Consider the following 26911-nt stretch of genomic DNA (forward strand, 5'->3'; position numbering starts at 1 on the left):
TTTTATATGAGACTACATTTTATTATAATATTATTTAATTATTATAATATATATAAGGGGTTAATATAATTATTTTATAATTTAATAATTAATTAAATTAATTTATGTTATATCGCACAAAGGCCGTGTGATTTGTCTAGTTATCATGAATCATCATATAAATATTTTAATAAAAAAAATATATTGTTATAAATATTATAAAATTTTATAATACTAAATAGATAATTAAAGTTAAATAATTTATTTAATTATTATATATATAACAAATTCATTAATTGTTATAACTATTATAAATTAAAGTAAATATTTTACTTAACTAATTTATTAATTAATATTTTTATTAATAATAATTAATAATGATATTTATTAATATAATAAAATTTAAAATTATTAACATATAACTATTAGTATAGTTATTAACATATTTTACGATATGTTAAAATTATAATATATTAATATTATATAACTTAAATAATTATAATAGTTTTAAATTTATTAATAATTTATAATATCATAATTTATAATTAATTATTAATTATTTATAGTAAGTATTATAATAATAATAATATTTATTAACTAAAATTATTAGAATTATTAATATTATAAATTTTGTTTATAATAATATAATAATAAATTAATTATTAGTAATTAAATAATAATTAATTGATATTAATTATATTAGATAATTTAATCTTAAAATTAAATAACTTGATAATAAATTAATTAATAATTTAATTAAACTAATCAAATTATTATAACATTAATTTCACTTATTAATAAATTACTAATAAATTAATATTTTACTATAATATCTATATAATAATTTTAATATTATTATATTTAATTAATCAACTATATAAGTAAAAACTTATTATTAATTTATAGTTGGTTTATTTTATGTTATTTAGAATATTATTTATAAATAATAAATTGTTATTTAAACTTATAATGATAAGTTTAGTATTAAGTAATTATATTTATTAAATAATAGTTATTTAATATAATTAATCTAATATTCATAATTATAATCTAATTATAGTAAAAATTATTTTATAATCATATTATAAGTATTAGTTATATAAATTATAATTATTTTATTAATTATTTTAATAATTGTAACTTAAATACATTAAATAATTAATAATAATAACTATATAAAATATTTTATAATTAGGTTTAATCAATAGTAATTAAAAGTAATTTACATAGTTAAATTTTGATTGTATTTATTAATTATACTTATTAATTATGATTATATTATAATTCATTTTAATAATATTATTATTTATAATTATTATTAATATATAATATTAATATAAATGTTATTAATATAACTTAAATTAATAAATTATATAATAATAATTATTATTATATTAAAATAATTAATATTTAATAATTGTATATAATAGATTAGTAAAAAATTATATACTATTATTTATTTAAATAATTATTAACTGAGTAAACTAATGTTTAACATAATTCATAATTATACAATTAATTATTGTATAATTTAAATAATTAAATAAATACTTAATTTGTTTAATTAATAAATGAATTAACTATTTGAATAATTATCTATTTCAAATAACAAATATTATGAGATTAATTAATTAATTAATTAATTATTATTTAATAATATAATTATTATTTAGGCATTTGACAAGCCGGTAGTCATATGCTTGTCTCAAATTATACAATTTATTAATATTAATATAATTAATAATTTTAACATTTATATAAATTTATAGTAACAAATATTTTATGACTACTAATTATTTATTATAAATAACTAATTTTTCAAATTAATAAATTATTAATTTTAATATAATTCAATATTAAGTTAATTAATAACAAATAGTTATAATTAATTATTAGTTTAATATTCTATTATTTTCATGTCTAATAAAATAAAATAAATTAATTAAATAATATAATTATTTATTATGTTATAATTATTAATATTAAATAAACTAATATAAGATTACAATAACTATTAATATAAACAGTCATAATTATTAATTTTTTAATAACTATATAATATTATAATTAAATATATTATATTTAATATATAATTATTAAATAAAAATTATATAATTTGTTATAATAAAATGCTATTATATAAAGGGATATTAACAAATAATATTTATAACTTATATTTAAATTAAAATATAAATAATTTTATATAATATAATCTATGACATTATTTATATTAATTGAAAGTTATTAATATTTATTTAAGATTTATATATAATCATAATATATATAAATATTTAAACTAATTTGAACAATTAAGCTTAAAATATGTAAATAAAAAGATATTGAAAGTATACAAAGAAAAATTGATTTCCATCTTATAATTGGAAAACACTTGAATAAATTCCCATTGTCAATCCATTCCAATCAAAATGTATCTCATTTTACTATTCGAATTTCATTTTATTTTATAACAAAATATAATATTAAGATAGATATTTTATTAATAATACATTTAAATATTGTTAATTTTTTAATATAATTTTATTCAGGATTATTTAAATTAAATAATAATTTATTTAATTATTAATTATTTTTAGTTTAATAATTTAAACTTATAATAAGAAATTTAATAATTAAATAATTATTTAATATTCTAAAAAATAGATAAAAAATTAGTAATTAAATGACTAAATTAAAATAAGTGTTATTGATAATAATAATAATTATTATTAAAGAATCATTAATTTTTATAAGTATTAATTATATTTTAATTAAGATAATACCTTTAATTTATCCAAATAATTAATAATATTAAAATTTAATTAAATATTATTTGCATAATTATTACATTGTGATCATATAAGTAATTAGTTAATCTTTATTTTGAATTATCCCAACTGATAAACTTAATTAATTATTAAATTTAAATTTAAACCAATTTTTCTATGACAAAACAAAAGGTCATAATGTTATATAATTTATCTAATCTATTAATAATTTATTAATTATTATTCTTAATAGATTAATTTTATTAATTAATCTAATTATTATATGTTTATTATAAGAGCTAAAAAAATTATTATGTAAATATTAATCAAATTATTTAATAATATATAGTTATTATATATTTTAATTAATATATTATTATAATATAATCATAAATAAAAAATTATTAACTTAAAAATATACTATATTTTATTTTTAAATTAGTTAATAATTATATTTTATAATTATAATGTCATAGAATTGAAATATGCTATCTAATAATCTTTGTTTATATTATATAATATATTAATGAAAATATTTAATAATTATTAATATATTATTTTAATTAATTATAAATTAATAATACTATTATATTAATATTATAATGATTAATTGTAATAAATTAAACTAAAATATTTAAATAATTTATTCTAACTCTAATATATATTTATTTACTATTTAATATTTATTAATTTTTAATTATTAATTATTTATATATTATAACAATATATATTAATAATTAATGATCTTACATTTAATATAGTTTAATTAATATATTATATATACTATAATATCTATATAATATTTAACTAAAATTTTAACTACAGTTTATATTATTAATAGTATTTATATTATTAAATATTAGTTATTTAATGTATAATATTTGGATAATATTATTATAAATATTAATATAATAAATTAATAATAAATTTATTATATTTTTATTAATTATTTATTTAATAAGGATTTATATCCTTAAATCTTATATAAGCTTATCATATTAATAATAAATATTAATATGAATAATTGTTAATAATATGAATAAGCTTGTATGAATTGAAATAATTATTTTATGACTAAAGAAAAGATCAAAATGATATGAAATAGATAATTATTCTAATAATTTTAACCATTTGAACTAATTTAGTAAACAAATTTATTTTTTAAATCTCTTACTTATTAATTTTCAAAATATTATTAAATTAGTATTTTTTTAGTCCATTTGAACAAAAAAATTGTTTTACGTTAAAAGAAAAGGTCATAACGATTTGAAATAAATAATCATTCATAGATATATTATATTATAATGTAATATATCTATGAATGATTGTAGCAAATTAAAATTATTAATATAATAATATACAATATAATTAATTATTATAATATACGATTAATCTATCAATATTGTTATATATTAAATTATAATTATTAATATAATAAATTTTATAGCATTTTATAATAACATTTATTATAAAACAATAAATTAACCCTAAATTAATGTTATAACTAATATTATATATAATATGAAAACTTGAAGCAAATATTGTTATATATTAATTAATCATTATAAATAATCAATAAAATAATTAAACTATTATAATTTATAATAGTATTATAAACAATATTAATTTACTTAATTCATTAATAAAGTAAACGGATTTAATTATTAACTTAAATTAATATAATTCACTTTAATTATAATTATAGTCAATATAATTATAATTACACTTATAAAATTATTATAATAATTATACCTATTTGAAACTTAGTGAAAAAGATTATTTTTAAAACATATTTTAATAAGTATTTAATCTACTAATTATATTAATTAGTATTAAATTATAGTATTTATTAATAATATTAATACTTAATTTTAATTATTAAATGAATAATTATTGCAATTGTTTGATTGGTTAAGCTTCATTGAATAATTTATAATTTATTTAATATATAATAAATTATTATATTATATTATTATAATAATTAATATTATAAATAGTAATTATTATAAATATTTTTATAATCTTAAATCTCTAAATTATATTTATTGTTTATTAAATTATATATATAATTATAAAATATATAAATATCAAATAACATTGGTATAATAATATTATTATGATACTATATTTATATATAATAATTATTATAGAATAATATAACAATTATTATATGAATAATTAAATAATATAATAATTAATATATAATTATTAAATATTTAATACTGTAATTGTTATTAACATATTTAATATTATAATTATATAATATAATTATAATATTATAGAGTTAAATATTTGTTTATATTAATTATTACTAAAAATTCGATAAGGTATAATTTGATTATAAATTTATTTTATAAAATTTATAATTTATGTTATTATTAATTATAATAATTATTAATTTTCGATAAGGTATGTTGGGGTTTCAAGCTGAACGGATCGATCCCCTAATTCAAGGGATAATCACTTTTTCATACAGAATGTTGTATCGTGCAATTTTCCAAAAAATAGATCGATCCCATCATATAGAGGATCGATCGGTTGCTCAGACAGAATGTTCTTAAGTTCAAAAACCCAAAAAAGGGATCGATCTCCTCTTAAAGGGATCGATCAAGTAAGGCAAATCAGGCACAAAATCGAGCCTTCTCCAATATGAACCAATCGATCCCCTATGACAAGGGATCGATTCCTTGAAGGCTAACAACTCCCAATGGCTATTTTTTTGTCTGAATTTTTGTAGGTTTGAAGTATTAAATGCAATCCAACGGCTCTTAACTACTTCTTAACTATAAATCAAGCATTCCACTACAGACCAAGAGTAACAAGAGCCAAGGAAACTTATTGCCATTCACCTACCAATTTGCTCAAGCATTCAAAGCTGTTCAAAGTTAGAAAAGTGTAAAATTCATATAAGTTTTTCTCTATTTTTTGTCTATACCACTGTGTACTTCAAATTAGCAAACACCTAACCTTTGAGAGGTTTTTAGAGTTTGCAAAACACTTCATATCTCTGTATTGTGAGTTTGTGAGCTTAAGGGGGAGGATAACCCTTAAGAGTATATTGTGTTGAGTTTGTAAAGCTTAGAAAAGCTTGATTGTAATCTTCAACACTTATAGTGGATTGAACTCATTGGCAAGAAGGCTAAGGGAGAGGACGTAGGTGCCTAAGAAAGGACCGAACCTCTATAAATTTCGGTGTTATATTCTCTATGCCTATCTCTCATTTACTTTCAATTATTGTGTTTAATTGTTTAGCAAAATTTGTGCTTATTGAATATTATTTTTCAAAAATTTATTAAAACCAATTCACCCCTCTCTTGGTTTATTCCAAATCTTTGAGCTAAAAATTGGTATCAGAGCTAGTACTCTTTTTCTTTGTAGGTTTAATAGCCCAAGAGTGATCTTGAAAATGGCTTAAAGAAATATGGTAATTAATATGGAAGAACCATTCTCAAGCTACAACAACTATACTAGCCAACAAGAGGTGTGTCTCATGGCAAATAAAATAATTGCAACATCTCTTGGAAGTGAAGGGCATTCAATTGTAAAACTCCCTCTCTTTGCTAGTGACAACTACTCATATTGAAAGACTAGGATGAGGTTGTTCATTCAAGCTAATGATTATGAAGTCTGGAGGGTCATTGTTAATGGTCTTTAAATTCCAATAAAGATGGTGGATGGTAGGAAGGTGATCAAGCTAAAAAATGAATGGGATGTTAATGACATAAAGATGGCTCAACTCAATGCCTAAGCAATGCATACACTCTTTTGTGCATTGGGGCTAAGTGAGTCTAATAAAGTTTCCTTGTGTGAAAATGTAAAAGAAATTTGGGATAAGCTAGCTGTTACTCATGAAAGTACCAATCAAGTGAAGGAGATGAAAATTGGCATGCTCACTCACGATTATGAGCTATTCTAGATGAAACCATTAGTGAGATGTCAAACCACTTCACCAACATCATTAATGGTTTAAAGGCTCTTGGCAAGACATACTCAAATGTGGAAATGGTGAAAAAAATTTTCAACAATCTACCTAAGAGCTGAGAAGCCAAAATGACAGCCATTGAAGAGTCCAAAGATCCTCACACACTCTCTTTAGATGAACTGATGGGCTCTCTCCTCACCTATGAAATGAAGATCAAAAGGGGACAAGAGCCAATCAAGAAAGGTGGCATTACTCTTAAATCTACATTTCAAAAAGAAAAAGAAAATTTTGGACAAGAGAAAAATGATAAAGATGAAGAGATGGCCATGTTTGCAAAGAGATTCAAGAAGTTCATAAGGATGAACAAGTTTTCCAACAGAAGAAGACCACAAAAGGAGATGAATAAAGAGGAATCGAGTAGAAGAGAAAAAGGATAAAATTATTTGCTATGAATACAACAAACCAGGTCACATTAAACTTGATTATCCTTTATGAAAAAAGTAAAATATGATAAAGCCAAAGAAGAAAGCTATGGTAACAACATGAAGTGATAGTGACTTCTCCGATGATGAATCAAATGAAGGGGAAGTAGCCAATCTATGTCTTATGGCTCTTAATGAGTCCAAGGTAACCTATAGTTCATGTGATTTAAATTCATACACATTTGATGAACTACAAGATGCCTTTGATAAGTTAGCTATAGAATTTGAGAACATGAGCATGAAATATGGAAAAATGGTCTCCAAATTGAAACTAGAAAATGAATCATTGAGTAAAGCAAAAGAAGACTTAGAAAAGGAAGTTGAGCTCTTGAAATTGAATGTCAATGACTTGACTAAGAAAAATGAAAATTTGCACAATTCATTTTCTAGATTTTATATAGGACATCAAAAGCTCAATGACATGTTTGAAACACAAAGAGCTTTTCTTGACAAAGATGGACTAGGTTATAATGGTGGCAACAAAGAAACTCATTTAAAGATTTTCCTTGTTAAGCCAAATGATTCATCAGCATATATACACATTATCATAAATTAGGTCATTCAATACAATATCATCCCTTGAAGAAAATCACTTATAGAGGTAAGCTCATTAGGAGAGTGTGGATTGCAAAAGGAGTTAGCACATCTAAAATGAGATTACTAAAATGAAGTATTAGCACATTTAAAATGAGATTACTAAAATGAAGTAGATTCCAAAAGGCATAAAATTGTTAGTACTAACACTCAAGGACCCAAGAAAATTTAAGTACCCAAAATAAAATTTTAATTATGTTTTTGTAGGTGGATAAGCATTGCTACAAAGCCAATTTAAGTAAAAACAATCCATGGTACCTTGATAGTGGATGTTCAAAACACATGACCGGGGATAAAACTCTTTTTAAGGACTTGAAAGCTAAAAGTGGAGGAGATGTTACATTTGGTAACAACTCTAAAGGCCAAATTGAAGGGATTGGCTCAATTGGTAACAATTCCTCTACTACTATTAAAAATGTTTTACTTTTGAAAGAACTTAAGCATAAATTGCTTAGCATTAGTCAATTGTGTGATAAAGGATTTAGGGTTATATTTGAATCCATGTGCTATCAAGAAATTGATATCAAAACTAACAAACTTGGTTTTGTTGGACATCGTCAATGACATATTTATGTAGTGTATCTAAATGACCTATCTTTTAAAAATGTTTGTTTTATGGCTCAAAAAGAAAATGAGAGTTAGATTTGGCATAGAAGGCTTGGACATGCAAGTATGCATGTAATTTCAAAACTTTCTCAAAATGATTTGGTTGTTGGTTTGCCAAAGTTGAAATATGAAAATGACAAGGTTTGTGATACATGTGCTCAAGGAAAACATAGAAGAACTTCTTTCAAACCTAAGAATTGCATTTCAACTACTAGACCTCTTCAACTACTCCATATTGATCTTTTTGGCCCTACTAGAACAATAAGTCTTGGTGGAAAACAGTATAGGTTTGTTATTGTTGATGATTTTACTAGATTCACATGGGTTTTCTTTTTGCATTCAAAGAATGAGGCTTTGGAAAAATTCATCACTTTTAGCAAACAAATACAAAATGAAAAAGGTTATTCAATTACTAATATTAGAAGTGATCATGGAAAGGAATTTGAAAATCTTGGCTTTAATGTATTTTGTAGTGAAAATGGTATTAGCCACAATTTTTTTGCTCCTAGAACTCCTCAACAAAATAGGATAATGAAAAGAAGAAATAGAACTCTAGAAGAAATGGTTAGAACCATGCTTTTGTGAAAATGATTTGCCTAGATATTTTTGGGCAGAAGCCATAAATACTTCTTGTTACATTATAAATAGAGCTATGATTAGGCCAATTTTGAAGAAAACTCCATATGAGCTTTTTAAAGGAAAAAGGCCTAACATAAGCTATTTTCATTCTTTTGGTTGCAAATGTTTTATTTTAAACAATGAAAAAGATGATCTTGGTAAATTTGATGCAAAAAGTGATGAAAGAATTTTCTTAGGATATTCTTTGAATTCAAAAGCTTATAGAGTTTTTAATAAACGAACATTAGTGGTTGAAGAATCTATACATGTTATTTTTTATGAGTCTAACCCACTTCCAAGAAAGGTGCTTCTTGATGATGATGATAGAGGTATATTTTAAGAAAGAATCAATGATGCACCTCATGACATTGATGAGAACAATCAAAAGAAAGATGATGAGTTTTTGGAGGAGTCACAATACATAGAAAGAGAGCTAAATCATCATAGAGAAAGGAGGTATGTCAAAGACAATGAACTAGAACGACTTATAATGTATGCAATTATGTTACTTTCCTATCTCATTTTGAACCTAAAAATATAGATGAAGCCTTAGGAGATGATTATTGAATATTGGCCATACAAGAGGAATTGAACCAATTTGAAAGAAACCAATATGGAATCTTGTACCTAGGCCTAGTGATCATCCTACCATAAGCACAAAATGGGTTTTTAAGAATAAAATGGATGACCATGGGAATGTTATTAGAAACAAAGCTAGATTGGTAGCTCAAGGGTATAGTCAAGAAGAGGGAATTGATTATGATGAAACCTATGCCCCAGTTGCTAGGTTAGAAGCCATAAGAATGTTGCTTGCATTTGCATGTTTTAAAAATTTTAATCTTTTTCAAATGGATGTCAAGAGTGCATTTCTTAATGGTTTTATAAATGAAGAACTGTATGTAGAGCAACCTCCCGATTTTGAAAATCCAAAATTTCCAAATCATGTGTATAAATTGACAAAAGCATTATATGGTTTAAAACAGCTCGTAGAGCTTGGTATGAAAGATTGTTAAATTTTTTGGTAGAAAATGGTTTTAATAAAAAGAAAAGACATTCTCATAGTGCAAATTTATGTTAATGATATTATATTTAGTGCTACTAATGAAACTCTTTGTCAAGAATTTGCTAAGATTATGCAAGGTGAATTTGAAATGAGCATGATGGGAGAACTCACATTCTTTTTAGGACTACAAGTAAAGCAAAAAAAAGATGGCACATTCATTAATCAAGCTAAATACATTAAGGATTTGCTCATAAGGTTTGGATTGGAAGAATCAAAGCCTTGCTTAACACCAATGAGCAATTCAACAAAACTTGACAAGGATGAAGGAGATTGTGTCAATAGAAACAATTATTTTATGATAAAACAAATGGTTATAATGATTTGAAATAAATAATTGTTCAAATTATTTTAATTATTTGAATTGGTTTGGTAAATAGATTTACTTTTTAAATCTCTTATTAATTTTTAAAATATTAATAAATTAATATTATTTTATTCTAAATAAACTTATATGAGCAAAAACATTTGTTTTAAGACAAAACAAAAAGTCATAACAGTTTGAAAAAGATAATTATTCATATAGCCTTAACTATTTGAATTGGTTCAATAAAAAAATTTATTTTTTAAATATGTTAGTTATTAATAATATTATTAGATTAGTATTATTATATTTCGAATAAGCTTGTATGAACATAAATAATTGTTTTATGACAAAACAAAAGGTCATAAAGGTTTGAAATATATAACTGTTCAAATAGTCATAACTATTTGAACTGTTCGGTAAGCATATATATTTTTTAAATCCCCTACTTATTAATTTTTGAAATATTAATAAATTAGTTTTATTTTATTCAAAATATGCTTGTATATGAAAAACAATTGTTTTATGACAAAACAAAAAATCATAAAGATTTGAAATAGATAATTGTTCAAATGGCGATAATTATTTGAAGTGATTCAATAAACCGATTTATTTTTTAAATCTCCAACTTCTCTATTTTTGAAATATTAATAAAGTAATATTATTTTTATTTTGGATAAGCATTTATGAATTGAAACAATTGTCTTATGATAAAACAAAAGGTTATAACAATTTTAAATAGATAATTGTTCAAATAGTCATAAATATTTGAACTTGTTCTATAAATAGATTTATTTTTTTAAACTTCTTCCTTATTAATTTTTTGAATGTTAATAGAAGAGTATTATTTTATTTTGAATAAGCATGTATGAACTAAAACAATTTTTTATGATTAAACAAAAGGTTAGAACAATTTGAAATAGATAATTGTTCTAATAGTCTTAACTATTTGAATTGGTTCAGTAAACACATTGAATTTTTAAATCTCTTACTTATTTTAAAACATTATTAGTTTAGTAATATTTTACTTTGAATAAACTTGTATGAATAGAAACAATTGTTTTATGACAAAACCAAGATACTAATGATTTGAGATAGCTAATTGTTCAAATATTTATAAGTATTTGAACTGATTTTGTAAATAAATTTAGTTTTTAAAATCTCTTATTAATTTTTGAAATATTAATAAATTAGTATTATTTTATTTTGAATAATTTAACATGAATAAAAATAATTGTTTTATGACAAAATAAAATGTCATAATGATTTCAAATAGATAATAGTTCAAACTTATTTGGTAAACAGATTTATTTTTTAAATCTCCAAATTATTAATTTTTAGAAAATTAATAAATTAGTATTATTTTATTTCAAACAAACTTGTATGAGTAGAAACAACTGTTTTACAACAAAACAAAAGATTATAACAATTTGAAATAAATAATTGTTTAAATAATCATAACTATTTGAACTGGCTGGGTAAATAGATTTATTTTTTAAATCTTTTACTTATTAATTTTTGGAATTTTAATAAATTAGTATTATTTTATTTCAAATAAGCTTTTACGAACAAAACCAATGGGTCTATGACAAAACAAAAGGTCATAATGATTTAAAATATATAATTGTACAAATAGTCATAACTATGTAAAAGTGTTTAGACAATAGATTTATTTTTAAAATTTTTACTTATTAATTTTTGGAATATTAATAAATTTAAATTATTTTATTCAGAATAAGCTTGCATGAATAGAACCAATTATTTTATTATAAAACAAAAAGTCATAACATTTTGAAATAGATAATTGTTTAGATAATCAAAACTATTTGAATTTTTTTAGTAAATAGATTATTTTTTTAATTCTTTTACTAATTAATTTTTGGAATATTAGTAAATTATTATTATTTTAGTTCAAGCAAACTTATATGAACTAAAACAATTGTTTTATTACAAAAGAAAAGGTCATTATGATTTGAAATAAATAATTATTTAAATAGTCATGACTATTTGAACTTGTTCTATAAATATATTTATTTTTTAAAATCTTTTACTTATTAATTGTTGAAATATTAATAAATTTGTATTATTTTAATCTGAATAAACTTGTATGAATAGAAACAATTATTTTATGACAAAACAAAAGGTCAAAACAAGTTGAAATAAATAATTGCACATATAGTCATAATGATTTGAACTTATTCTGTAAACATATTTATTTTTTAAATCTTTTACTTATTAATTGTCTTAATAATAATAAATTTATATTATTTTATTTGAAATAAGCTTGTATGAATAGGAAAAATTCACTTATAACAAAACAAAAGGTTATAACAATTTCAAATAGATAATTGTTCAAATAGTCATAATTATTTAAACTTGTTCAGTAAAAAGATTCATATTTTAAATCTCTATTATTATAAAATTTTTGGATTATTAATAAATTAGTGTTATTTTATTCCCAATAAACTTATATGAACTGAAACAATACCTTTATGACAAAACAAAAAGTCATAACGATTTGAAATAAATAATTATTCAAATAATCATAATTATTTGATCTAGTTCGGTAAACATATTTATTTTTAAATTTTTTACTTATTATTTGTTGAAAGATTAATAAATTAGTATTTTTTTAATCCGAATAAGCTTGTATAAACAAAAATAATTGTTTTATAACAAAACAAAAAGTCATAACGATTTGAAATAAATGATTGCTAAAATAGTCATAACTATTTAAACTAGTTTGATAAATAGATTTATTTTTTAAATCTTTTATTAATATTCAAAATATTAATAGAATAGTATTACTTTATTCTGAATAAAATTATATCAACAAAAACATTTGCTTTATGACAAAATAAAAGATCATAATGATTTGAAATAGATAATTGTTCAAATAGTCATAATTATTTGAACTGGTTAGGTAAACAAAATTATTTGTTAAATCACTTACTTATTATTTTTTTAAATATTAATAAATTCATTTTATTTTATTCCAAATAAGCTGGTGTGAATTCAAAAAAACTTATTTTATGACAAAATAAAAGGTCATAATGATTTGAAATAGATAATTGTTTATATAGTCATAAATATTTGAACTAGTTCTACAAACAAATTTATTTTTCAATTCTCTTAGTTATTAATTTTTGAAATATTATTAGATTAGTATTATTTTATTTCGAATAAGCTTGTATGAACAAAAACTAATTGTTTTATGACAATACAAAAGGTTATAAGGATTTGAAGTTTACAATTGTTCAAATAGTCAAAACTATTTGAGATAGTTTGGTAAATAGGTTTTATTTTTTAAATCTTTTAGTTATTAATTTTTGAAAGATTAATAAATTAGTATTATTTTATTTTGAATAAGTTTGAATGTTCAAATATAATTGTTATATGACCAAACAAAAGGTAATAACAATTTGAAATAAATAATCATTGGCATGGCCATAATTATTTGAACTGATTCAGTAAATAGGTTTTCTTTTTAACTCACTTACTTATTAATTTTTAGAATATTAATAAATTATTATTACTATTATTTTATTTTGAATAAGCTTATATGAACTGAAACAATTGTTTTATGACAAAAAAAAGGTCTTAATGATTTGAAATAGATAATTGTTCACATAGTCTTAATTGTTTGAACTGCTTCGACAAACAGATTAATTTTTTAAATCATTTAGTTGTTAATTTTTGGAATATTATTAAATTAGTATTATTTTATTCCGAATAAGTTTATATGAACTAAAACAATTATTTTATAACAGAACAAAAGGTTATAACAATTTGAAATAAATAATTTTTCAAATAGGAACTGGTTTAGTAAATAAATTTATTTTTTAAATCTCTTATTTATTAATTTTTGAAATATTAATAAATTAATATTATTTTATTTCGAATAGGCTTGTATGATGAAAAACAATTATTTTATAACAAAACAAAAGTTCGTAATGATTTGAAATAAATAATTGTTTAAATGACCAAAATTATTTGAACCAATTCGATAAACTGACTTATTTTTTTAAATCTCTAACTTATCAATTTTTGAAATATTAATAAAGTAATATTATTTTATTTCGGATAAGCATTTATGAGTTGAAAAAATCATTTTATGATAAAACAAAAGGTCATACTTCTTATAAATTAGATAATTGTTTAAATAGTCATAATTATTTAAACTTATTCAATAAATAGATTCATTTTTTTAAATCTCTTAAATATTAATTTTTAGAATGTTAATAACTCAGTATTATTTTATTTTGAATAAGTTGATATGAACTAAAATAATGTCTTTATGACAAAATAAAAGGTCATAATGATTTGAAATAAATACTTATTCAAATAGTCATGACTATTTGATCTAATTTGGTAAACATATTTATTTTTAAAATTTTTTACTTATTAATTGTCAAAATATTAATAAATTAGTATTATTTTAATCTACATAAATTTTTATGAACAAAAATTATTGTTTTGTGGTAGAAGAAAAAATCATAACAATTTGAATAAATAATTGCTCAAATAGTCATAACTTTTTAAACTAGTTTGATAAACAGATTTATTTTTTAAATCTGTTATTAATTTTTGAAATATTAATAGATTTATTTTATTTTATTTTGAACAAAAATATTTGTTTCATGACAAAACAAAAGGTCATAGCGATTTGAAATAGCTAATTATTCAAATAGTCTTAACTATTTGAACTAGTTTGGCAAACAAATTTAACTATTTGACTATATAGATAATTGTTTATATAGTCTTAACTATTTGAACTAGTTTGGCAAACAAATTTGTTTTTTAAATCTCTTAGTTATTAATTTTTGGAATATTTTTATATTAGTATTATTTTATTTCGAATAAGCTTATATGAACAAAAAATTTGTTTTATGATAAAATAAAAAGTCATAACGATTTGAAGTATACAATTATTCAAATAGTCATAACTATTTAAACTAGTTCGAGAAACAAATTTATTTTTTTAAATCTCTTATTAATTTTTGAAAGATTAATAAATTACTATTATTCTATTTCGAATAAACATATATGATCAAAAACAATTGTTATATAACCAATAAAAGGTAATAATGATTTGAAATTGATAATTGTTGAAATTGGCATAATTATTTGAACTGATTTGGCAAACAGATTCACTTTTTAAATCACTTACTTATTAATTTTTGGAATATTAATAAATTAGTATTATTTTATTTTGACTAAGCTTGTATGAATTCAGACAATTGTTTTATGATAAAATAAAAGGTCATAACGATTTTAAATAGATAATTGTTCAAATAGTCAAAACAATTTGAATTTGTTCAGTAAATTAATTTATTTTAATCTCTTGCTTATTAATTTTTGAATTATTAAGAAATTAGTATTATTTTATTTTGGATAAGCTTTTATGAATTGAAACAATTGTTTTATGTCAAAAGAAAATGTCATAGTGATTTTAAATAAATAATTGTTCAAATAGTCATCACTATTTGAACTTGTTTGGTAAACAGATTTATTTTTCCAAATCATTTCCTTATTAATTTTCTAAATATTAATAAATTTAGATTATTTTATTTCAAATAAGCTTATAAGATATGAAACAAATATTTTATGACTAAACAAAAGGTCAGAATGATTTGAAATTAATAATTATTCTAATAGCTTTAACTATTTGAATTAGCTTAGTAAACACATTTATTTTTTTAAATCTCTTACTTATTAATTTTTGAAATATTATTAAATTGGTATTATTTTTAACCAAATAAGCTTCTATGATCAGAAACAATTGTTTTTTGACAAAACAAATATCTTAATGACTTAAGATTAATAATTGTCCAAATAGTCATAGCTATTTGAACTGGTTCAGTAAACATATTTATTTTTTAAATCTTTTATTTATTAAATTTTGAAATATTAATAAATTAGTATTATTTTATTTTGAATAAGCTTGTATGATAAAAAAACAATTGTTTTGTGACAAAACAAAAGGTCGTAATGATTGAAAATAGATAATCATTCAAACGGCTATAATTATTTTAACTAATTCAATAAACAAATTTATTTTTTAAGTTTCTTACTTATTATTTTAGTAAGTATTAATAAATTAGTATTATTTTATTCCATATAAGCTTGTGTTAACTGAAACAATTGTTTTATGACTAATCAAAAGGTTATAATGATTTTAAATAGACATTTGTTCAAATAGTAATAACTATTTGAACTTGTTCATTAAATAGATTTATTTTTTAAAATCTCTTATTAATTTTTGAATTTTAATAAATTAGTATCAATTTATTCTGAATAGGCTTGTATGAATCGAAACAATTATTTTACGATAAAACAAAAGGTCAGAACAATTTCAAATAGATAATTTTTCTAATAATCTTAACCATTTGAACTGATTCGACAAAAAAAATTATTTTTTAAATATCTTATTTATTAATTTTTAAAATATTATTAAATTAGCATTATTTTAATAAAAAAAAGCTTGTATGAATAAAACAATTGTTTTGTGACAAAAGAAAAAGGTTATAATGATTTGGAACAAATAATCATTCATATAGTCTTAAATATTTGAACTGCTTCGGCAATTAGATTTATTTTTTAATTTTCTTGGTTATTAAGTTTCAAAATATTATTAAATTAGTATTATTTTATTCTGAATAAAATAGTATGAATAGGGCCAATGGCTTGATGACAAAATAGGAAGTTATAACGATTTGAAATAGATAGTTATTCAAATAGTCAAACTATTTGAAATGGTTTAGTACACAGATTTACTTTTTAAATCTCTTACTAATTAATTTTATAAAATATTAATAAATTAGTATTATTTTATTTCGAACAAACTCATATTAACAAAAACAATTGTTTTATGAGAAAACAAAAGGTCATAACAATTTGAAATAAATAATTGTTCATGTAGTTTTAACTATTTGAACTAGTATAGCAAATGGATTTATTTTTTTAAATTTCTTAGTTATTAATTTTTAGAATATTACTAAATTAGTATTATTTTATTCGAAATAGGCTTATATGAACAAAAACAATTGTTTTATGATAGAACAAAAGGTTATAACAATTTGAAATAGATAATTATTTAATTGTTCAGATAGTTATAACTATTTGAACTGGTTCAATAAGCAAATTTATTTTTTAGATCTCTTATTAATTCTTGAAATATTAGTAATTTAGTATTGCTTTATTTGAAATGGGCTTCTATATTGAAAAGCAATTGTTTTATGAGAAAACAAAAAGTAATAACAATTTGAAATAGGTAGTTTTTTAAATGGCAATAATTATTTGAACTGATTTAATTTTTAAATCTCTTATTAACTTTTGAAATATTAATACAATAGTATTTTTTTTATTTTGGATATGAACTTAGACAATTGTTTATGATAAAACAAAAGGTCATAATGATTTTAAATTGATAATTACTCAAATAGTCATAACTATTTGAATTTGTTCGGTAAACAAATTTATTTTTTCAAATCTCTTGCTTATAATTTTTTTGAATGTTAATAAATTAGTATTATTTTATTTCAAATAAGCTTGTCTGAACTGAAACAATTATTCTATGACTAAACAAAAAGTTAGAATGATTTGAAATTAAAAATTATTCTAATAGTCTTAACTATTTGAACTGGTTCAGCAAATACATTTATTCTTTTAAATCTCTTACTAATTTTCAGAATATTATTAAATTAGTATTATTTTTATCTGAATAAGCTTGTATGATAAAAAATAATTATTTTATGAGAAAACAAAAATCATAATAATTTGAGATTGATATTTGTTCAAATAGTCATAACTTGCTTTTTAATTTTTGAAAAGTTAATAAAGTAGCATTATTTTATTTCAAATAAATTTTTATGAACTGAAACAATTGTTTTATCACAAAACAAAAGGTGTAATGACTTTAAATAGATAATTGTTCAAATAGTCAAATCTATTTGAACTTGTTCGATAAACAAATTTTTTTTAATCTCTTGCTTATTAATTTTTTGAATATTAATAAATTAGTATTATTTTATTCTAAATAAGCTTATATGAATTAAAATAATTGTTTTATGACTAAACAATAAGTCAAAATGATTTGAAGCAGATAATTGTTCTAATAGTCTTAACTATTTGAACTAGTTCGCAAACACATTTATTTTTTAAATCTCTTACTTATTAATTTTTGAAATATTATTAAATTAGTATTATTTTAATCCGAATAAGCTTGTATGAAAAGAAACAAATATTTTATGATGAAATAAAGATTATAATGATTTGAGATAGATAATTGCTCACATAGTCATAACTATTTAAACTATTTCGGTAAACAAATTTAGTTTTTAAATCTCCTATTAATTTTCAAAATATTAATAGGTCAATATTATTTTATTTTGAATAATTGTACATGACCAGAAACAATTGTTTTATTAAAAAGCAAAAGGTCATGACAATTTGAAATATATAATTACTCAAATGGACATGACTATTTGAACTTGTTTGGTAAATAGATTTACATTTAAATCTCCTTTCTATTAATTTTCAAAAAATTAATAAATTAGTATTATTTTATTTTGAATAAACTTATATGAATAGAAACAATTATTTTATGACAAAATAAAAGATCATAACTATTTGAAATAAATAATTGATCAAATAGGCATAATAATTATTTAAACTTGCTTGGTAAATAGATTTATTTTTTAATTCTTATTAATTTTTGGAAATTAATAAACTAGTATTATTTTATTTTGAATATGCTTGTATGAACAGAAACAAGTGATTTATGACAAAACAAAAGGTCATAACTATTTGCAATAAATAATTGTTCAAATAGTCATAACTATTTGAATGTGTTCAAAAAATAGATTTATTTTTTAAATTTTAACTTATTAATTTTTTGGAATATTAATAAATTTATATTATTTTATTTGGAATAAGCTTATATGAACAGAAACAATTATTTTATGACAAAAGAAAATGTCATAACTATTCAAACTTGTTCAGTAAATAGATTCATTTTTTAAATCTCTTGCTCATTAATTTTTGGAATATTAATAAATTAGTATTATTTTATTTTGAATAAGCCTATATTAATAGATACAATTGTTTTATGATGAAACAAAATGTCATAATGATTTGAAATAGATAATTATTCTAATAGTTATGACTATTTGAACTTGTTCGGTAAACATATTTATTTTTAAAATCTTTTACTTATTAATTGTCAAAATATTAATAAATTAATACTATTTTAGTCCAAAGAAGCTTTTATGAACAAAAACAATTGTTTTTTGACACAACAAAAAGTCATAACGATTTGAAATAAATAATTGTTCAAATAGTCATAACTATTTGAATTTATTCAGTAAATAAAGTTCTTTTTCTTAAATCTTTTTATTTATTAATTGTTTGAATATTAATAAATTTGTATTATTTTAATTGAAATAAGCTTGTATGAATAGAAAAAATTATTTTATGACAAAACAAAAGGCTATAGCAATTTGAAATAGGTAATCATTCAAATAGTCATAACTAATTAAACTTATTCAATAAACAAATTTAGTTTTTAAATCTCTCATTAATTTTTAGAATAGTAATAAATTAGAATTATGTTATTTTGAATAAGCTTGTAGGAATAGAAACAATTATTTTGTGACAAAACAAAAGGTCATAATGATTTAAAATAGATAATTGTTTAAACAATCAAAACTATTTGCACTAATCAGGTCAACCGATTCATTTTTTAAATCTGTTACTTATTAATTTTTAGAATATTCATTAATTAGCATTACTTTATTTCGAATAGGACGGTATTAATAGAAAAAACTATTTTATGACAAAATAGATAGTCATAACAATTTGAAATAAATAATTGTTCAAATTGTTATAACTAATTGAACTAGTTAATTTTCAATATTAATAAATTAATAATATTTTATTCTGAACAAACTTATATGAACAAAAAAATTTGTTTTATGACAAAGCAAAATGTCATAACAATTTCAAATAGATTCATATAGCCCTAACTATTTGAACTGGTTTGACAAACAAATTTATTTTCTTAATTTTCATAATATTATTAGATTAGTATTATTTTATTCTAAATAAGCTTGTATGAACATAAATAATTTTTTTATGACAAAACACAATGTTATAATAATTTGAAATATATAATAGTTTAAATAGTCATAACTATTTGAACTAGTTTGATAAACAAATTTATTTTTTAAATCTCCTACTCATTAATTTTTCAAAAATATTAATAAATTAGTATTATTTTATTCTAAATAGGCTCATATGATGAAAAATAATTGTTTTATGACAAAACAAATGTTCATAACGATTTGAAATAGATAATTGTTCAAATTGCCATAATCATTTGAACTGATTTGATAAATTGATTTATTTTTTAAATCTCCAACTTCTCAATTTTTGAAATATTAATAAAGTAATATTATTTTATTTTGGATAAACTTTTAAAAACTAAAACAATTATTTTATTATAAAACAAAATGTCATAACAATTTTAAATAGATAATTGTTCAAATAGTCATAACTATTTGAATTTGTTTAGTAAACAAATTTATTTTTTTTAAATTTCTTTCTTATTAATTTTCTAAATGTTAATAAAGTGGTATTATTTTAGTTCAAGCAAGCATGTATAAGCTGAAACAATTATTTTATGATTAAACAAAAGGTCAGAATGATTTAAAATAGATAACTGTTCTAATAGTATTAACTATTTGAATTGATTCGGCAAACATATTTATTTTTTAAATCTCTTACTTATTAATTTTAGAATATTATTAGTTTAGCAATATTTTACTCCAAATAAGCTTGTATGGACAGAAACAATTGTTTTATGACAAAACAAAGATCATAATGAATTGAGATAGATAATTGTTCAAAAAGTCATAATTATTTGAACTAGTCCTATAAACAAACTTAGTTTTTATATCTCTTACTTATTAATTTTTGAAATATTAGTAAAGTAGTATTATTTTATTTTGAATAAGTTTTTATGAACTAAAACAATTATTTTTTGATAGATCAAAAGTTCGTAACGTCTTTAAATAGAAAATTATTCAAATAGTCAAAACTATTTGAACTTGTTCAATAAACAGATTTATTTTTTAAAATCTCTTACTCATTAATTTTTCAAATGTCAATAAATTAATATTATTTTATTTTAAATAAGCTTGCATAAACTAAAATAATTGTTTTATGACTAAAAAAAGGTTAGAATGATTTGAAATAGATAATTGTTCTAATAGTCTTAACTATTTAAACTACTTCGGCAAACACTTATTTTTTAATCTCTTACTTATTAATTTTTGGAATATTACTAAATTAGTATTATTTTAATCTGAATAAGCTTGTATGAAAAGAAACAATTATTTTATGACAAAATAAAGATCATAACGATTTGAGATAGATAATTGTTCATAATTATTTAAACGTTTTCATGATCAGATTTAGTTTTTAAATCTCTTATTAATTTTCAAAATATTAATAGATCAGTATTATTTTATTCTAAATAATTTTGAATGAATAGATTGTTTTATAACAAAACAAAAGGTCATAACGATTTCAAATAGATAATTGTTCTATTGGACACGACTATTTGAACATGTTCGATAAATAGATTTATTTTTTAAATCTCCTGGTTATTACTTTTCAGAATATAAATAATTAGTATTATTTTATTTTGAACAAACTTATACGAACAAAAACATTTGTTTTATCACAAAACAAAAGGTCATAACAATTTTAAATAGATATTGTGCAAATAGTCATAATTATTTGAACTAGATAGGTAAACAAAATAATTTTTTAAATCTCTTACTTATTAATTTTTGAAATATTAATAAATTCATTTTATTTTATTCTTAATAAGCTAGTATGAATTGAAAAGTTGTTTTATGTCAAAACAAAAGGTCATAACAATTTGAAATAGGTAATTGTTCATATAGTCTTAACTATTTGAATTGACTCAATAAACAAATTTATTTTTTAAATCTCTTAGTTATTAATTTTGGGAATATTATTAGATCAGTATTATTCTATTTCAAATAAGCTAGTATGAACAAAAATAATTGTTTTATGATAGAATAAAAAGTTATAACAATTTCAAGAATACAATTGTTTAAATAGTCATAACTATTTAAATTGGTTTGGTAAATAGATTTATTTTTTAAATCTCTTATTTATTTTTGAAAGATTAATAAATTAGTACTATTTTATTTCAAATAAGCTTGTATGATAAAAAACAAATGTTATATGACCAAATAAAAAGTAATAACAATTTGAAATAGATAATTGTTGAAATGGCCATAATTATTTGAGCTGATTCAGTAAACAGATTCACTTTTTAAATCATTTACTTATTAATTTTTATAATATTAATAAATTAGTATTCTTTTATTTTGAATAAGCTTGTATGAATTAAAACAATTGTTTTATGACAAAACAAAAGGTCATAACGATTTTAAATAGAGAATTGTTCAAATAGTTGAACTATTTGAATTTATTTAGTGAACAAATTTATTTTTTTAAACTCTTCCTTCTTAATTTTTGAAATATTAAGAAATTAGTATTATTTTATTTTGGATAAGCTTTTATGAACTAAAATAATTGTTTTATGTTAAAACAAAAGGTCATAATTATTTTAAATAAATAATTGTTCAAATAGTTATAACTATTTAACTTGCTCAAAAAATAGATTTATTTTTTCAAATCTTTTGATTATTAATTTTTCAAAGTTAGTAAATTTGGATTATTTTATTTTGAATAAGCCTGTAAGACATGAAACAAATATTTTATGACTAAACAAAAGGTCAGAACAATTTGAAACAGATAATTATTCTAATAGTTTTAACTATTTAAACTGATTCAACAAACAGATTTATTTTTTAAATCTCTTACTTATTAATTTTTGGAATATTCTTAAATTAGTATTATTTTTAACCAAATAAGCTTCTATGATAAAAAAACAATTGTTTTATGACATAAGAAAGATATTAGCAATTTAAGATTGATAATTGTTCAAATAGTCATAAGTATTTGAACTAGTTCAGTAAACATATTTATTTTTTAAATCTCTTACTTATTAATTTTTGAAATATTAATAAATTAGATTATTTTATTTAGAATGAACTTGTATAATAAAAATAATTGTTTTATGACAAAACAAAAAGGTCATAAAGATTTGAAATCAATAATCATTCAAATGGTCAAAATTATTTTAACAGATTTGGTAAACAGATTTTGTTTTAAATTTCTTATTAATTTAGGAAATACTAATAAATTAGTATTATTTTATTCTATCTAAGCTTGTATTAACTGAAACAATTATTTTATAACAAATCAAAAGGTAGACAATTGTTCAAATAGTAATAACTATTTTAACTTATTCGATAAACAAATTTATTTTTTTAAAATCCCTTTCTTATTAATTTTTTGAATTTTATTAAATTAGTATTAATTTATTCTAAATAAGCATGTATGAACTAAAAATAATTTTTTTATGACTAAACAAAAGGTCAAAATGATTTGAAATAGATAATTGTTCTAATAGTCTTAACCATTTATACTAATTCGATAAACAAATTTATTTTTTAAATCTCTTACTTATTAATTTTTAAAATATTATTAAATTATTGTTATTATTTTAATCTGTATAAGCTTGTACGAACAAAATAATTATTTTACGACAAAACAAAAGGTCATAACAATTTGAAATAGATAATCATTTATATAGTCTTAACTATTTGAACCTGTTCGGCAATTAGATTTATTTTTTAATTTTCTAGGTTATTAAGTTTTGGAATATTATTAAATTAGTGTTATTTTATTATGAATAAAATAATATGAATAGAACCAATTGTTTCATGACAAAATAAAAGGTTATAATGATTTGAAATCAATAATTATTCAAATAATCAAAACTATTTGAAATGGTTTGGTAAATAGATTTACTTTCTAAATCTCTTACTGATTAATTTTCTAAATATTAATAAATTAGTATTAATTTATTTTGGACAAATTTATATTAACAAAAACAATTGTTTTATGAAAAAACAAAAAGTAATAACAATTTGAAATAGATAATTATTTAAATAGTTATAATTAATTGAACTAGTTCGGTAAATAGAATTATTTTCTAAATATCTTATAAGTTTTTGAAATATTAATAAATTAGTTTTATTCTATTCCGAATAAGCTTGTATGAGCTAAAATCTTTATTTTATGACAAAATAAAAGGTTATAACAATTGTAAATATATAATTATTCATGTAGTCTAAACTGTTTGAACTAGTTCAGGAAAAAAAATTATTTTTTAAATCTCTTAGTTATTAATTTTTAGAATATTACTAAATTAGTATTATTTTATTCCCAATAAGCTTGTATGAACAAACACAATTGTTTTTTGATAGAACAAAAGGTTATAACAATTTGAAAGGATAATTGTTCAAATAGTCATAATTATTTGAACTAGTTTTGGCAAATAGAGTTACTTTCGAAATCTGTTTATTAATTCTTGAAATATTAAAAAATTAGTGTTATTTTATTTTGAATAAGCTTGTTTGTTGAAAAACAATTGTTGTATGACAAAACAAAAAGTAATAATGACTTGAAATAGGTAGTTGTTCAAAATGGCCATAATCATTTGAACTAATTTGGTAAACTAATTTATTTTTTAAGTCTCTAACTTATTAACTTTTCACTATTAATAAGGTGGCATTATTTTATTTTGGATAAGCTTTTATGAATAAAACATTTGTTTTATGACAAAACAAAAGGTCATAACAATTTTAAATAGATAATTGTTCAAATAGTCATAAGTATTTGAACTTGTTTGGTAAATAGATTTATTTTTTCGAATCTCTTGCTTATTAATGTTTTGAATGTTAATAAATTAGCATTAATTTATTTTGAATAAGCGTGTATGATCTGAAACAATTATTATATGACTAAACAAAAGGTCAAAATGATTTGAAATAGATAAATATTCTAATAGTCTTAACTATTTGAACTGGTTTGGCAAACATATTTATTTTTTAAATCTCTTATTAATTTTCAAAATATTATTAAATTTATATTATATTTATTCGAATAAGCTTGTATGATCAAAAACAATTGTTTTATAAGAAAACAAAGACCATAACTATTAGAGATTGATATTTGTTCAAATAGTCATAACTATTTGAACTGGTTCAAAAATAGCTTTAGTTTTTAAATCTCTTGCTTATTAATTTTTGAAATATTAGTTAAGTAGTATTATTTTATTTCAGATAAGTTTTTATAAACTGAAACAATTGTTTTATGACAAAATAAAAGGTTATAACGACTTTAAATAAAAAATTATTCAAATAGTCAAATCTATTTAGATTTGTTCAGTAAATAGATTTATTTTTTTAACTCTCTTACTCATTAATTTTTCAAATGTTAATAAATTAGTATTATTTTTATTTTAAATAAGCTTGTATGAACTAAAATAATTGTTTTATGACTAAATAAAAGGTTAGAATGATTTGAAATAGATAATTGTTCTAATAGTCTTAACTATTTGAACTCGTTCGGCAAACACATTTATTTTTTTAAATCTCTTACTTATTAATTTTTGGAATATTATTAAATTAGTATTATTTTAATTCGAATAAGCTTGTATGAAAAAAAAAATTGTTTTATGACAAAATAAAAACTATAACGATTTGAGATAGATAATTATTCAAATAGTCATAACTATTTGAACTGCTTTTGTAAACATATTTAGTTTTTATATCTCTCATTAATTTCAAATATTATTAGATCGGTGTTATTTGATTCTAAATAATTTTGCATGAATAGATTGTTTTATGACAAAACAAAAGGTCTTAATGATTTCAAATAGGTAACTGCTCAAATGGACATGACTATTTGAGCTTGTTTAGTAAACATATTTATTTTTTAAATCTCCTACCTATTAATTTTCATAAATTAATAAATTAGTATTATTTTATTCTAAATAAACTTGTATGAATAGAAATAATTATTTTATGACAAAACAAAAGATCATAACTATTTGAAATAAATAATTGTTCAAGCAATCGTAACTATTTGAACTAGCTTGGTAAACAATTTTATTTTCTAACTCTTTAACTTATCAATTTTTGAAATATTAATAAACTAGTAGTATTTTATTGTGAATACACTTGTATCAATAGAAACAATTGGTTTATGACGAAACAAAAGTTCATAACCATTTGAAATAGATAATTGTTTAAATAATCATAACTATTTGAACGTGTTTAAAAAATAGATCTATTTTTAAATTTTTATTTATTAATTTTTGGAATAGTAATAAATTTTTATTATTTTATTCCAAATAAGCTTGTATGAATAGGAACAATTGTTTTATAACAAAAAAAAAGGTCATAATGATTTGAAATAGATAATTGTTTAAATAGTTATAACTATTTGAACTTGTTTAAAAAGTAGTTTCATCTTTTAAAACTCTTACTCATTAATTTTTGGAATATTAATATAATAGTATTATTTTATTTCGAATAAAGCTATATGAATTGATACAATTTTTTTATG

This window comes from Durio zibethinus, chromosome 4 (assembly GCF_047325235.1).
Source record: "Durio zibethinus cultivar Kanyao isolate XHJ-2024 chromosome 4, ASM4732523v1, whole genome shotgun sequence".
NCBI classification, from domain to species: Eukaryota; Viridiplantae; Streptophyta; class Magnoliopsida; order Malvales; family Malvaceae; genus Durio; species Durio zibethinus.